This window comes from Vipera berus, assembly GCF_964194415.1.
Source record: "Vipera berus genome assembly, chromosome: 3".
In the NCBI taxonomy this organism is placed as follows: domain Eukaryota; kingdom Metazoa; phylum Chordata; class Lepidosauria; order Squamata; family Viperidae; genus Vipera; species Vipera berus.
In genome coordinates, this window is record NC_138204.1 from 30,858,977 (window position 1) to 30,875,191 (window position 16,215).

The window sequence follows — 16,215 nt, forward strand, 5'->3', positions numbered from 1 at the left end:
CCCCCCCCCCCCGTCTGCTGGGTGGTTGCAGAAGGTTTTGGTCACTTCACATGACCCTGGGACACTGTGACTGTCATAAATATGAATCAGTTGTCAACCATCTGAATGTAAATCACAAGACCCTGGAGATGCTGCAACATTCCAGCTGATCGGCGCTTCTGGGCTCAGCAGAAACACCAGGATCAGTGCTGAGCTCCAGCTGGAGCTTGGCGCTGATCCTGGCGCTTCCGCTGAGCCCTGACAGCGGTGCAGCTCCAGCCATCTCTCTCTCAGGCTTGTGCAGTGCTGCCACCAGTTCAGCTCATTCCCCTCCCTTGCTACCACTTTTGTAGGATGGTTGCATACCACCTGCCAGGTGCCAATGTACCACAGGTGGTACCCATACCACTGGTTGAAAAGCCCTGTTCTAGTCCAATGCCCTGCTCAAGCAGGAAACCCTATACCATTTCAGACAAATGGTTGTCTCATCTCTTCTTAAAAACCTCCAGTGTTGGAGCAACAATTTCTGGAGGCAAGTTGTTCCACTGATTAATTGTTCTAACTCTCAGGAATGTTCTCTTTGGTTGGTTCTCTCCTTAATTAGTTTCCATCCATTGCATCTTGTCCTACCTTCAGGTGCTTTGGAGAATAGGTTGACCCCCCTTCTTCTTTGGGGCAGCCCCTCAAATATTGGAACACTGCTATCATGTCACCCCTAGTCCTTCTTTTCACTAGACTAAATATACCCAATTCCTGCAATGTTCTTTGAATGTTTTATCCTCCAGTCCCCCAATCATCTTTATGGAAGAGGTTGTTTGCACAAATCCTTTTTTTAAATAATCAAATACCTAACGTTACTTTTCCAGGATTCCTTTAAAGCCCCAGGAACTCCAGTTTTGAATGGAATCCTTCAAAGAGAAGTTCAGCAAGGAAGCTGATGGATCTTCTTTAGTCATTCCATCAGCACCATTAATGGCACTGAAAAAAGAACTGGCAAGAGTATTGGGTGGGGATGAGGGTCCATTTCCATCACATAGCAGGGAGGTGGCTGAGAAGGAGGAGTGTAAAAAACGATCATGAAACATGGGCTTCCCAAGCATTGGGACTGCCATGCTAGCTGGGAATTCTGAGTACTAAAGCAGAAGTTTATCCAAAACAAGAGGCTGGCATGTTTGCTAATAACAAAGCATTGCTTGCATCATATTTTCACAATAGTAAGTGGTAAAAGGCCAGATTGCTTTTTTCTTCGAAAGAATAGTACATCTGTGGAAAAAGCAGTTACCAAAGTGTTAGGCTAAATAATAAGGGAGAAACTCATGAATTCCTGCACTGAGCAGGGTGTGGGATTCTGTGACCTTAAATGGCTCCTTCCAAATCAGATTCCCCGATTATGAGGTGTTTACAAGGCCTTTTTTTTACAGTCATGCTCCCAGCTCATGAGTTGCATGGGCTTAACCAAAGAAGGGATGTCAGAGGAATGGCAGGGATCATATACTCTCTGTCTGAAGTCATTTACATCAAAAGAGTAGCTGAACAGAGCATATCTTTAATAATTGCAAAGTGGCCAGAGACCACTGCAATGGCCCCCACATCAAGTGCAAGAGGACTCTGATTTGTAAAATGTTTGTGTTTAGATAAAGCAGAAGTGTACAAGGTTCAGGACTTCAGGTGGCTCCAGAGAAACCTAGAGCCCTCATTAGAGTTCCAGGAAACAGCAACTTTGAATGTGATAAGCAATCATATTAGCAACTAATGAATGCTCTAATTACTTTCCAAACCTATCTTAGTTTTTCTATAGACTTTACCAAATTTTTGGCTCTAATTATTTATATAAATATATATTTGTATACAGTATATTTCACCTTTATTATCCTGCCATTTGGAGGGAGGCAGGGAACCCCTGGCCTGGTGCTCAAAGATCAGTGTGGTTTTTGGTTTTTAAAAAAATGCTCTCCAAGGAAACAGTTTGTCCCAACTTCTGTGAAATGTGTCCTGTTTCAAAGGATCATTGTTTACCACTAAAGTCATTTTGAGTTCTCAGAGCCTCAGAAGATAATCTCCCGAAATTTTACTCCCCAGAACACAACAATACATCACATTGTTTCATATTTGTAATGCAAAGTTGCTCTGTTCACCCAGCTCTCTTGGTTACTCAGCCCATTTTTTAGATTTACATAACTCTAGGATTACCATATTTGGGCTGCAGACATCAAGACAGAAGCATTTCATTGCTGCTGTTAGTGGTAAAGCTTTTGGCAGGCCAGATCTGGTAGCCCTAATGTACTGAACAATAGCCACATGGACTGAGTGTCTATAATATGTTAAAATGCTGAAAATAAAAAGAAAAAAATGTAATAATAACCAAGTTTAAGCATGTTTGAAATGACCTGGTTCAGCAGCCACCCTGAGTCTTCGGAGAAGGGCGGGATATAAATGGAATTAAAATAAAATAAAAATAAAATAAATAAATAAAATTGTTACCAAAAGCTATTTTTACAGCTATTTCTTTGCATAGCAGCAGTCAGTCCATGCTGACTAACAGTTCCTTCATCCTGGACCAACCAATCAGTTCTGTAACTACCATCACATTGATCCTCAATCTGTGTTAGTGATGCTTCACTAAAGCCTTCTCTAAGTATGGCTTGCAGCAACTAAAAGTGAACAAGTCAGGCTTTTTAGGTGACTATAAAAGTAAAAATACTTTCATAACAAGCTCAACTTTTGGTGACTACATAAAAACAAACACCTTTCTTGGCTACAGTACAGAAAACGTTTGCTACTATTGTTTCCTGAGAAATTTATCAGCACTCCAGTGAAGCCCTCAATCCTGGTATTTCTTGATGCTCTCCCACGGAAGTGGTAAACAGTCATATATATATATATTGTAGCTTTTATTTATCTCACCTGGATGATTTTTCTCTTGCATTTTTTGAATGAGAAACTCTGGAATATATGTTTATTTTTGCCATGCTCTGTTAGTTGGCTTCCTCACAATTGCCCATAGCAATCTGACTTCTACGGTAATATTTCTCAACCTTGCTAATTTTTAGATGTGTGGATTTCAATTCCCAGAATACCCTAGCCGGCATCATTGAAAAACCAAGAATATTAAATGGGCTGAAGGATACCATACAAAACTTAGGATTTCATTATATAAATTCCTGGTAATGAAGCTTTGAAATTCACTTGATGGTCTCATTTATTATTTGACTCAGCTGATGAATCTAAAAATTGCCTGATCATTTTTTTCTCCATTAAAAACTTGCTGCTATATCTTTTGACACACTTCTGGTATCTACAAGCAAAGAAAATATAGTTCTGTGAACCATTTGCTATGTGACCTCTGGAGAGTTGCTTCTTTAGTTAAATTTCAATGAAGTGAATAAATATTAAGTCATACACAATGGGAATTATATTTTCCAAGGAACTGGAGCTAGGAAAGAATTTTCAGAAATCTACATCAGATGTGAAGAAATGAAGGATGTTAACAAAATAACAGAATTTGTAGGGATCTTGGAGGTCTTCTGGTCCAACCTCCTGCTCAGACAGGAAACCCTACACCATTTTAAAGAAATAGTTGTCCAATTTCTTCTTAAAAACTTGCAGTGTTGGAGCATTCACAACTTCTTGAGGTAGGTTGTTCCACTGATTAATTGTTCTAATTGTCAGGAAATTTTTTCTTAGTTCTAGGTTGCTTTTCTCCTTGATCAGTTTCCATCCGTTGCTTCTTGTCCTGCCTTCAGGTGCTTTGGAGAATAGCTTGACCCCCTCTTCTTTGTGGCATCCCCTTAGATATTGGAACACTGCTATCATGTCACCCCTAGTTCTTTTCATTCAACTAGACATACTTAATTCCAGCAACTGTTCTTTATATGTTTTAACCTCCAGTCCCCTAATCACCTTTGTTGCTCTTCTCTGCACTCTATTTAGAGCAGGCATGTCAAACTGTCGGCCCGTGGGCCTGATGCATCATATTGAAACTGCACCCACCTCATTGCCAGCAATGGGGAAAAAGTCACGATACATCATGTGATGTCATGAGTTTGACATGCCTGATCTAGAGTCTCAACATTTTTTTACATTGTGGAGACCAAAACTGGATTCACTAAGTATGGTCTTACCAAGGCATTATAAAGTGGCATTAGCACTTCAGGTGATCTTGATTCTATCCCTTTGTTAATGCAGCCTAGAACAGTGTTGGCTTTTTTTGGCTGTTGCAGCACACTGCTGGCTCATATTCCAATGTTGATTGGAACCTTTGCATATTTGCAAATAAAACCAACAAATGGAGCTGTTACTTGCCAAAAGTCACAGCCTTTCTACTAGCTTTTATTACAATGAAAAACATATGGATGGACACATGGAATATGGTTGAAATCCATGGTCTCCTGATAGAAGGTGCTAGAATTCAAGAGATCATTCTACTATGAAGATTTTATTTTGCAAACATATCATGTTATCTACCTTGCATTTACTTGGAATGGTGGACATGCACATAGTTTGACCCCAGAGGTTGATCCTGTTTATGTTTAATTTGGATCAGAGAGATATATTTAAATTTAATTTGGATTGTAATTACATTATCTTGTGAGGTGAGTCCTTCCATTTCACCATTATTTCAGTGGCAAGGCTTTTATCAAGAGATCTTACAAAGTTCCCTCTTAAATTGGGAAGTAAAATATACTTGCAATTGAAAAGGGTTTAGGGAGAGGATTAACATCTGCTAGTCCTGATAATACTGTTATGTTGACCCTTCAAAGTGAGGATGGGGAAAAATGCAGATTGAAAGAGATAAAACCACATCTGTACAATACAAATATTAAAACCAATGATATTAAAATAAAAATAATAAATATAATAAAGCCTGGTACCATAACTAACCTTAGCTCACTCTGTCCTAGCCCTTGGAGGGAAAGCCAAGTTGTGAGTCCTTTTGGGAAGTTTAATATTGTGGGGACCTGCCAAATTTTGGGGGGGAAGGGTGCTCCATAGGGAAGGGGTTGCCTTGGAAAAGGCACATTTCCTAGATTCCATACATGGCAACACATATGGGAAGAGACTAGAGATCCTATTCAATCTGGTAAAATCGGCAGATGTTTTTTAGGAAGAGGCATTTTCATGATATAACCAGACCCCATGCAGACATGTCAAACCCATGACATCACGTGATGTCACACAACGTATCGGAGCTTTTTCTCATTGCTGGCAATGGGGTGGGCGCGGTTTTGGGATGATGTGTCCGGCCCGCGGGCCGGCAGTTTGACACCCCTGAATAGGCCTTTAAAGGTAATAAACAGCACTTTGAATTCCATCTGGAAGGAAACTGGGATCCAGTGCAGCTTGTGTAACAAGCATGTAACATGAGTAAACCTAGGGGTACCATCAATCACTGCATGTGCTGTCACATTGTAGATCAGTTGTAATTTCCAGGTGGTCTTCAGTGGCAGCCCCTTGTAGTGTGTGTTGCAGAAATGCAACTGGGAAGTGACCAAAGATGAATGACTCTGAGCAAGACCTCCCAGTCCAGGAAAGGTTAAAATTGGTACACATGACAAAGCTGAGCACAGGCCCTGCTAGCCAGAGCTGCCACCTAATACCTTGAGGAGCTGTGAGTCCAGGAGGGCTCCCAAATTGCATACCAGCTTAGTCCAGGAGAAGGCTTCCTTGTCCAGAGTCAGAGATGACACATGACCTGGGCTTGGGGGGGAACCAAAGATCCAGGGCAACAAACAAAGAAAGACACACACACACACACACACACACACACACACACACACACACACTATTAATTTGTATACATAGTGGATGAATACCACATTTAGTCCTACACCTAACACTTAGAAGACCACCAAGAAATATCTGTAAAACATCCAGAAAGGTGTCAGTGGCAACCCACATCAATATTATTGCCAAAGCAACTACATGGGTGTGCCCTTGTAGTGAGCAGAAATCAGGCTTGATTCAAAGGTGTTATCCTTTTTTTCAGAGTTGAACCATTAAAACAAAGGTTCTCAGAATATTAAAAAAAAATTCAGTAGTGGAAAGAGCCTCCAAAATAGTACACTAAAGACTGAAAAGCCTCATTGATTTTCAAGCGTTAGAGAAGAAAAATGGGAAAAAAACATGAGCATTTGAGTGTGAGGCGTGTGTGAAAAAGGCAGCAACTAAGCAATTGAAGCACCACCATGCCCTGTTGGTGAGACCGTTAAAAGTCATTGGCGCTGTTTGAATTTGTTCTGCCAGCAGCAAGATCTGACTGCTGGCCTAGTGATGGATTATATTGCAAATCAGGGCTGTTTCCGAAGGAACTGGATGAGGCTGTCAGCAGGCCCAGAGGAAGAGAGAGAGGCTTTTGGAGGAGTTGGTGGTGGCAGCAGCGTGCTCCAGGGGCAAAAAGAAGCAAGGCCTCTTTAAAGGAAAAAGCGGAAGAGTCAGGATCAGAAAAAGGAAAAGCGAGGTTGTCAGAATACAAGCTAATTTGAGGGCTAATCCACATGGAGCTCTATTTCCATCTATCCTGTTTGCCATTGTTCGCTCCCTTGAGACTAAAATGGATGATCTGAAACCTGAGCTGGCCATGAACAAGGAGTGTATATCGGAGGTGGTGACCCTTTGAGAACTGTATGCAACGAAATTTCATTTTGATGTATGCCAATTGGTGTACATACAAAGTGACAATAAAGTTGTTGTTATTATTGTTATTATTATTATTAGGCATTGTACAGTCATGGAAACCATCTTGATTTTTTTTACCCTTCCCCACAGATCCCTTGGAACAGAGTACTCTGAAAAAAGCAGAGCTGGCTGAAAGACTAACAGGAGCCTTGTACAACTGCTGAATTTAACTGAAAGTCCCATCTGTTCAAAATAAAGTCAGTCATAAATAGGTAGTAGCCATAACCTTTGTTTTATGCCAGCTCTTCCTTGCTGGCTCCAAGAATCCCCTTAAACTGCATTTCACGGCAGGGTTTACTTGTGAACAGCTAGACAGAAATGCATAAGCATCTTCAGGATCAGAAATATTAGAAATGTGGCTATGCTGGGGGCACGAGCAAAATAAACCTGCTGAGTAGACATCTGTAGGTGACCCAGTTCTGAAAGCATCTGCCCCAGGATAAGGCTGGATGGGGGATAAACATACGCATCCCCCTCTCCCTTTCAAGGGGGAGGAGGAAATGATACCATTGGGATTATGGATCAGTAAGCTTAATACCATCTGTTGTCAGGGAGAGGAGATTAAACACATGGGAGACAGTGACTTTCCAGCATAAGGACGAGTTACAGCTTTCCAAGCTCTGGTATGGAACTTAAAATACACTGGGTAATCTCCTTCACCCAACTGCACAACCCCAAACCTTTCAGACACAACCAATCCTTCTAAAACATCCTTCCAGAGGAAGCTCTTCAGTATGTAGTCAGAAACAACTCATTTGGATCGTTTCTGCCTGCCCACGCTGGTGTCTTGTCAAACTCTGTATCATTCAGATTAACTTAGAATCATAGTTTTAACATAGAATCAAAACTTTGCAGGCTATCTAGCCCAACCTTTTTTAAAGGAAGAAACAGCAAGCAGGTTGTTCTGTTTGACAAAAGACCCACCAGCCTCCGTTTGAAGAGTAGTGGGTACAGATCTGCCTTAGCAAAGTGGTTCATCTTAAAGAGACATATTGCTCTTCCTTTTTTTAAAATTAAATTTTATATTAGGCATCTTTCTCTTCCTTGAGGGAGGCAAAGTGAAGCCAATCAGCCTCAAGTGACTGATCCATATCACAATCACGTCTATCTGCATGCAAAAGCCATTGTCCCAAGGGAAGGAAAGCAGCATGGTCTCTTCATCGATTGAAAGCAATTTTCATGGAGGCTTGCCTAAGGGACACTCCCCTTGAATCACCATCAAATCATAATGCCAGCTGTATCAGCCCAATTGTACACTTGAGAAATGGAAAACCATCAACTAAAGTCTGTCTTTCTATAAAAATAGAAAAGCTTTAAAACTTGCCCTGTCTTTTCCCTTTCTAATGTTTATACAACTCAACCATACGCTGCTTCTAGATCAGGGGTGTCAAACTCACGTCATGTGACATGTCGCGATGTATCATGACTTTTTTGTCTATTGCAGACAATGGGGTGGGCGTGGTTTCGCTATGAAGCACCTGGCCCACGGGCCGGCAGTTTGACACCCCTGCTCTAGATCAGGGGTCTTCAAACTTGGCCCTTTTATGACTTGTGGACTTCAACTCCCAGAATTCCTCAGCCAGGCACGCTGGCTGAGGAATTCTGGGAATTGAAGTCCACAAGTCGTAAAAGGGCCAAGTTTGAAGAACCCTGCTCTAGATCTTCCAGTTTGATCTCTGCTATGTCTATATGCATCTCTTACATTGGGGTAATTTAATTCCTCCTTGTCACAAATTTATGTAAGCACCATTTCCCTCTCCCCAGAAAGGAATTGATCTACTTGTGAGTGAGGTGGGAAAAAACTTATCCTAAGTAAACTTTTCTGGATATAAGAGTGGAGTGCCTCTCTTACTTTTAACTGAAAAAGTGTATCTAATTAGTAGGCAATACTAATTGTGGCTTATGACCACAACAGAGACCAGAACTTCCAGCAATAAGCAATGTAGTAATTATGTGAGTCATGCCCAGTTTTATGATTTTTTGCTGTGATTAATCACATGGTGGTTAAATGAATCTGGCTTTTCCTGTTGTCTTTGTCAAAAGCTGGCAGGGAAAGTTGCAAATGGCAATCATGTGACACACACACACACACACACCCCTTCAAGATGCTGCACCGTCACAAATACATACTGGTTGCCAAGCACCTGGGTGGTGATCACGTGACTGTGGGGGATGCTGCACCAGTCAGAAATGCGAGACCCCCATCACAAGTCCTTTTTTTAAGCAATGCCATAACTTTGAATGATTGTTAAACAAATGATCATAAGTTGAGTTGCAGCCAATACAAATTATTTTTCTTTTGAGGGAAATTTTGTGGAATTACAATATTCACATATTTGCCTCTCTTATTTTTATTTTACTGTAAGAATCTTTAATTTCCTACCTCACCCCTGGTAATTTTAAATGTATTAGGTTATCCATTGGCTAGGGCAAAGATGTAAAACAGATCACTGTAATTCTAAACAATCAAATGACTGTTGGTGATTATGACCAATATACCCTGAAATCCTATGTTAAAGTTTATCAGAAAGATGATACTAATTTATACACAAATGTTCTCATATTGCTTGATTGTATGAGGCAATAAACAGGCCGGGTTTAAAATCTAATGCCAATATATACTGCAGTTTCTTGGTGTGTGAGAAAATGGAAATGCAAGATATAGTCTCATTCACTTTATCAATTTCACTAAAAGTATATGAATGTAAAAATTGATCTCACTCAGGAAAACATCTATTATAGTACTTATTATACAAGGAACAAAAATAATGACAAAAGCTGAAATGGCTGCTGCAGAACTAATCTATACAGCACAATTTTCTTCACCTTGGTACCTTCAGAAAAGAGGGGACTGCAGTTCTTACATTTCTTGGCTAGCCTAATTGAGTCCCAATATATTTGCAGGCTCTCAGGCTGCAGAAAGGTGTTTGGTGTATAATTTAGACAGGAAATCAATTTCTTATTTCATTTTGATTGCACTTCCATATTTTTGCCCTTGAAATATTGGGAGAAAAAACTAGGAAAGAATATTTGGCAAAGAGATACAAAGGGTAAGATAACTTCCTGTGTTCCAAAGTTGTTACTACATGATACCAAGGAGGGAGGGAGGGAGGAAAAAACAGGGGAAAATGAATTATATCAAAGAAAAAGAAGATCTTGTTCAGCATTTTAATTTTTTTAAAAAAATGATCTATTCTGTACTGAGTAGGCAACATTTTTGGCAGAGGGCATATTTTGAATTTTGTGAAAATGCATTAGACATACAGGTAGTTATCAAACTACAATCACAATTGAGCCCAACATTTTTGTTGCTAAGTGAGACAAATGTTAAGTGAGGTTTGCCCCATTTTATGACCTTTTGTACCGTAGTTGTTAAGTGAAACACTGCAGTACATTGATTTGAACATTTCAAGCAACAGCTTAATTCTTTTTTTGAGTTCTGTTTTATGAAGCCTGGGCTTTCCAAAATTATCCTGTTAGATAAGATCATAAGAGGGGAGAAGAATGATACAAAAAGGAGCAGGTAGGTCTTGTTTTGATAATCAACCAAGTCAGAGTTTTTAAAACAAAAATATTTTTAGAATGAAGACTTTTTAGTGGAAACTTCAGAGCAGAATGGCCACTAATGATTGCCTAGGAAAACATTACAAAACATACCTAAGAATACTCATAAGGTCACCATCACAGTATAAAGACACTATGTGCTTATGATCTTTGTGGAATTAACCAGCTTCTATTCAGATAGGACAGTTATGTAAAAATAGCTTCACCCCTCACTTTGGTGTCTCTGCTCAACTGTATTTCTTATCTCAAGATATAGACTTCACAATCTTCGTCTATAGCAAATAAATATTTTTCTTAAAATAGGAGGGATTTAAGTGCCATCAAACATAGCTGATAGCTGAGCTCCACAGCTAGAAGAACATGACTAATATCACAAAAATTCTACTATACATTTACATTTTACAATTGCAGTTCATCTTTGAGATACCTGGTGTATCCAAATCCATTATTTGTAATTTCATGGATATAGATGAACTTATGAGTACTTTCCTAGTTCATACTGTACAGCTGCAGAGAAAAACTTGAAATAATGTTTATACTTTTATTTTATTTCACAAGTGGTTTACTTTAACATAGCAATTAATAAATTACCAGATCCCCTAGCATTATTAGTTCATCTTTTAGACATCTTGGAATCGTATGTAATCATGTGCTATAAAAACAGATGGCAGCCAGATCAGATGAACACTATAGAGCAGGGGTGTCAAACTTGCAAAATGTGACGTGTCACAACATATCGTGACTTTTTTTTCCATTGCTGGCAATGGGGTTGGTGCGGTTTTGCCATGATGCACCCGGCCCGCGGGCTGGCAGTTTGACACTCCTGCTTATAGAGCTTATGATGCTTGGTATATATGTCGAAACTGTTGACATTTCAGCAAAACCTAGACTATTTGAATGTGGCTGCATTTTAGAAATTACACTTCAGACTTTCCCAACCTGCTATCTTCCAGATGTGCAAGAATTTGAGTCCGATAATTTTCAGCCAGAATATCAAAATCTAAAACATCTGGAATGTACCAAGTTGGGAAATGCTGCTTGATTATTTAATCAATGCAGAAATGAAAACAAGTTCTTCCAGTTCAGGAATGCATTCCTACTGATTAAATAATATTCAGTGTAAAAAGGACATCTCAAAATAAATACACCTGTTGCCCTGCTTTCCTCTCACACAGAGAAAGAATCATGGTTTGAGGCCTAGTGTTGTTTAAATGTAAAATAACTTTTTAAAATAACTTTTTTAATTCCTGATCAAGATAAGAAAGACATAGTGGCAGTGTATGATTAGGGAATGAATGCTCATGGAAATCTCAGACACTGAAAGGTCTGAGGAATAAGATGTTCAGTGGAATAGGATTTTAGAGTCATAGCTATTTCAATTATGTGCCATTGAAAGTATGCCAAACAATAGAACATGAGTAATTTTCCTATTCAGAGCAGGTTAGTTTATAGTTTTATAAAGGGTGTGTGTGTGTTTGTGTGTAAATTTCAAATTACCCACTTACCATGCCGTCATGGATAGGCAACTTTATTAAAAGAATTCTATTTGAGCTAAGTTGGAAGGACACACATAGGGCATGCAGAAGAATAATTTGCATTTTGATATTAATTGTGGCAATGTCACATTTTAAAACAGCCATGATTAATTATATCCAAATTTCCACACCCACAGAACACTTCCATTAGCTTTCTGAAAATCCCACATTTGCAGATCCCATTTTAGCATCACATCTAAGATTTGACTTGCCAGCCACTAGCATTAAATCATGCTCGCTAAAATATGAAATGAAATGTTCAGTATCATCAGATGCAGTATGCTATTAGAATCAGGGGTTTAAAGGAGAATTGTAAAGAAGATTTAAAGCAGCTGATTTCTGAGGCTCTGGAAGGGGTATTGGGCCAGCCAGCATCTGAAATTGAGGGAAATATGGACAAAATTTTTCGTGTAAATTCATGGATTGCAAGACAGAGGAAGTTACCCAGAGATGTGGTGGTCTATTTTAAAAAGAGAGTAATTAGAGATGAAGTCATTCAAGCTGCTTATGATACTAAATTGGTAGTGGCTGAGCAAGAAGTCTTGGTTTTAAAAGAGATTCCTCCGAAGATTTTAAGGAGAAGGAAAGATTTTGCATTTCTAGTACAGGAACTTAAGAAATGTGATATTAAGTTTAGATGGGAGATTCCAGTTGGACTGGTGGTGACGCATGAAGGTAAAAGACATCGTCTGGTTACTGTGGCCCAGGCACGTGATTTTTATAGCAATGTGTTAAAAGCAACTCCCTTATCATTTTTGGAAGCTGTAAAGGGATACGGCGAGGGAAAGCTTCAAGATGTTGCAGATAGACAGATAGAGGACAATGGTGTTGGAGGGGATCAAGAAACAGTTTCATCGGATGTTGCAGGAGGCCAGAGGATGACGCGTGCCGCCCTAAGAAGAGCGAGATGAGAACAAGAGCAAGACCAGCAGAAAGTTATGGAATCTCCAAAGTGTACTTACAGTGAAGCTGTGGGAGGGGCGCGGTCCAAAGAAGTTTTGGGGGTCATGACAGACGTGCTCCAAAAGCTTTGGAGCGTTAAGATTGGTGATTAAATTTTTAAATTAGAATGTCAATGGATTAAATTTATCATAGAGGAGAAAGAAAGTTTTTTTTAAAATATTTAACACAATTTAAGATTGATGTTATTTGCTTGTTAGAAAAGTATATTAGGGTTATGGACTAAAAGTATGTGCTGAACTAAGAATGGGTATGCAAGCTCCTAATTAACAACAAGTTGTCTTACAGACTGCTTAAACCTTTTTTTTACTCTTTTTATTTGAACTCAAGGATGATTTGGAACTGCGAGACATTTGGCGTGATACATGCAAGAACTATTTTTGATCATAGTTTAGTTTGGTTGGAGATTATTAAGGTTAATAGAGATAGGCGCTTTTGGCGCGTAACTGAGAATTTGTTTAGAAATTAGAGAAAGGTTGGAGAATGTAAATAATAGGTGAAAGTTTTTTTTCTTTTTTTTTGAAATATGAATAAGGACTGGGATTAAGAAAATCTATTCTGAGTAAAGCTCTTTTTCTGTTTTCCTCTTTTTCTTTTTTACTTTATTTGTAATATTAATATTGTTTGTATTCATTTTATATGAGCTAGAGGGAGATAGAATTAATAGTTTATTGCTGATAACATAGGGGTGCTTATGTTTGTTTTTTGATTTTATACCCTGTATTTAGCTCTGGGAAGTGGGGGGGGAGGAGGGAATGGGGGAGAGGGATAGGGAGGGTTAGGTAGGGGTGGGGGAGGGGGGGGATTAAAGTCAAAATGTATTGTAAAACTTTTTAAATAAAAAAAATATGAAATGAAATATTAACTACCCTGCAAAGCTATCCATAATGAAGATAAGTTGATTTCGATGTCAATCCTCCTCAGCCTTTCACTTGTTTTTTACTTGTTACCACTGCCAAACCTCCTTTTCCATCAGTACCAAAATAAAAAGGTGACATTGCTCCCCTCAGGCCTTTGCCATCAAATTATGAAAGGCCTGAGCCCAACTCCAGCACTCCAAAACGTGACAGCCCAACTATCCAAGTCAAAAGAGGACAGCTTCAGCATGCGTAGGTGGGGAGCGGGAGGAGGGAGATTGGAAAGGGCTGGCCTTGGTGACGTCACAATGTCATATGCAAATCACGAGAACGTCAACACAGGTTTTTAAGTCCCAGGCAGCCAATCGCAACAGAAACCAGTTTTTCATCTTAATCCGTTGCCGAAGAAGCGAATAACAAAAGAAGACAGCAAGAGAAGACAACGGAGATGCGGAGAGGAGAAGAAATCGCCGCGAAATTAACGAAATTAAGTGTTCTTTTTTCCCCCCCTTCGGAATCGGATCTAGAAAGTTGTCATTTAACACGATTGCTCCCCTTCTCTTCCCCACCCACCCCCCCAGCTCCGTTTCGTCTTTAAAGAGAAAAGACACCCATCCGGCTTCATTGTATCTGACGTAGTGGGCTTTTAATTCAGAAGCTGATGTCACTCAACAGTCAAGTCCTTTAAGAAAACGCCAGGCCCTGCCTGGTTTTACCCAACGCTACTTGCCAGGGATATCAATGTTCAGATAAAGAAGGAGTGCCAGATTCCTTTCTTTCCAGCTCTCCGCCTCACCCGAATCTATTCAAGGGCACGCCTGAACCAGGTTTATACTCTCCTTCTAAACCCAGATCAGTCCGCTTCGCCCTAGCTCAGCGGTAGGCAACCTCGGCTCTTTTATGACTCGTGGACTTCAACTCCCAGAATTCCTGAGCCAGCATAGCTGGCTCAGGAATTCTGGGAGTTGAAGTCCACGAGTCATAAAAGAGCCGAGGTTGCCTACCCCTGCCCTAGCTCCACAAAGGGTTGAAATCGCCAGCGAAGCATAACAAACGGAAGGAAGAGACCGAGCCACCGGGCCAACAGCCGCGCTACATCTAGCTGGGCATCAGCTATAGGAACCCACCCATCCCCACAACCCCACACAGCCAGAGCGAGCCGGCCGGATTGCGGTGCGTAATCCCTCCCTGGTTGAGCTACGGTAACCTGGCGCTCAAGGCTACAACTTAAATCCCCGCTCAGACCTGCAGCTAATTACGAGGAACCTTTCCCAATCCGCCCGCGGCTGCTTTGACCTCGATGAGAGGGGAGAAGCGAACCTGCGCACCCACAAGGGCAAAGGATGTTTTCGTCTTCCCTTCCTCCTCCCAAACATCTTTCCTTCGTCTCTCCCTGAATGTTAAGTCCTTTCTGCGGGTCGGCTGCGTCTCTTCCTGAGGATTCCCAAGACAAAAGGCTCTTTTGGCACCGTCGCTCGAGGAAGCCAAGTCAACGGCTCAAATCCCGAGCTCCTCGCGGGCGCCTTCTGACATTTTTTTTTCCCCGACGGCCTTTTGTTTAATACCGATTCCTTTCCCGAATGAACTAACAATATTCATTACGAATAGTTATGAAGCGGGTTTTTTTTTAGCGCAACTGGTTTTAAACCTGGGATGTCCTCGTCTCACAAGTCTTACACTAATACGATATACGCGCACAGACCACAGCAGTTTTCATCTATCTGCAAGTGGTTTAAAGTAAACAAGATACCACAAAATCGCCCCCCCCTCCCCCGCGCGCCATACCAAACGAGTCTGGTTTCTCAACTCAAAACAAAGATCTTGATCTATTCTGCCACCGCCAAATAAGGCTGCTTTGGTCTCTGCCTGCTAACCAGAAGATGAAACCACAAGGCGTCCATAACAACATACCAAGAAATCAGCGAAGCACCAAGGCTCACAGATGTACTGCCAAACATAAAGGAGAATTTAAAATGTCCCTTCCGAAAGAAAATCGGCATCAAAACTGAATGCCGTGCGCTACTGCAAAAAAAAGAAAAAAGAAAATATGCAGTACAGTACTGAATCAAAGAAATAGAAAACAAAGAAACAAAGACACCAGCAACATCTACAGCATACAATATCTACCGCAGGTGGTTTCTTTCCCACAAAGAGAGGGTACTCAAGTTTAAAAATAAACTGTCGGAGAGAGGGAGAGCATCACTTACCTTCACTTGCCTTTTAATGTCATCAGCTGTTTTGTAAATCACGCCCCAAGCACACACATATAAAAACCCTACAAGTTTTTGTTTGAAAGCACCAGCTTTAGGCGAAGTCTGTGAGGTAGTTTTAATTAAAATCAACAACTAAGGTTCATAATAGAACTGAGGGCTGTTTTTTTAAAAGACACCCCACCGAAAAAACATATGCAAGAAAAGGAGATGGTTGCGGTGGTAATGTCAATTGTGTCTCGGATCTTCCCAGAAGATATGCAACACTGCAAAATGCATGCAGATGCCCTTACATCCGGACGCTCTCCCTCCCCAAATGTAGTTTTCGTGTTATTATTTTTCGGTTATTGCTGAATCCCCAGTTGATCTTGGCTCAGAAATTGGAACGTTCAAACAGCTGATTGTGGCGTCACAAAGGAGCCCGCCCGCCGCCGG

General features: G+C 40.5%; 1 protein-coding gene across 2 annotated transcripts in view; it reads right to left on the minus strand.

Annotated features, from left to right (window-relative positions):
* The window catches only part of TP53INP2 (tumor protein p53 inducible nuclear protein 2), a 40,700-nt gene extending 24,565 nt beyond the window's left edge, over positions 1-16,135 (minus strand). For both annotated transcript variants that reach the window (XM_081324092.1, XM_081324091.1), the window contains exon 1: positions 15,778-16,135. The gene's annotated coding sequence lies outside the window, so the exon portion shown is untranslated. The remainder of the gene's footprint in view (positions 1-15,777) is intronic.
* Positions 16,136-16,215: the final 80 nt, after the last annotated feature.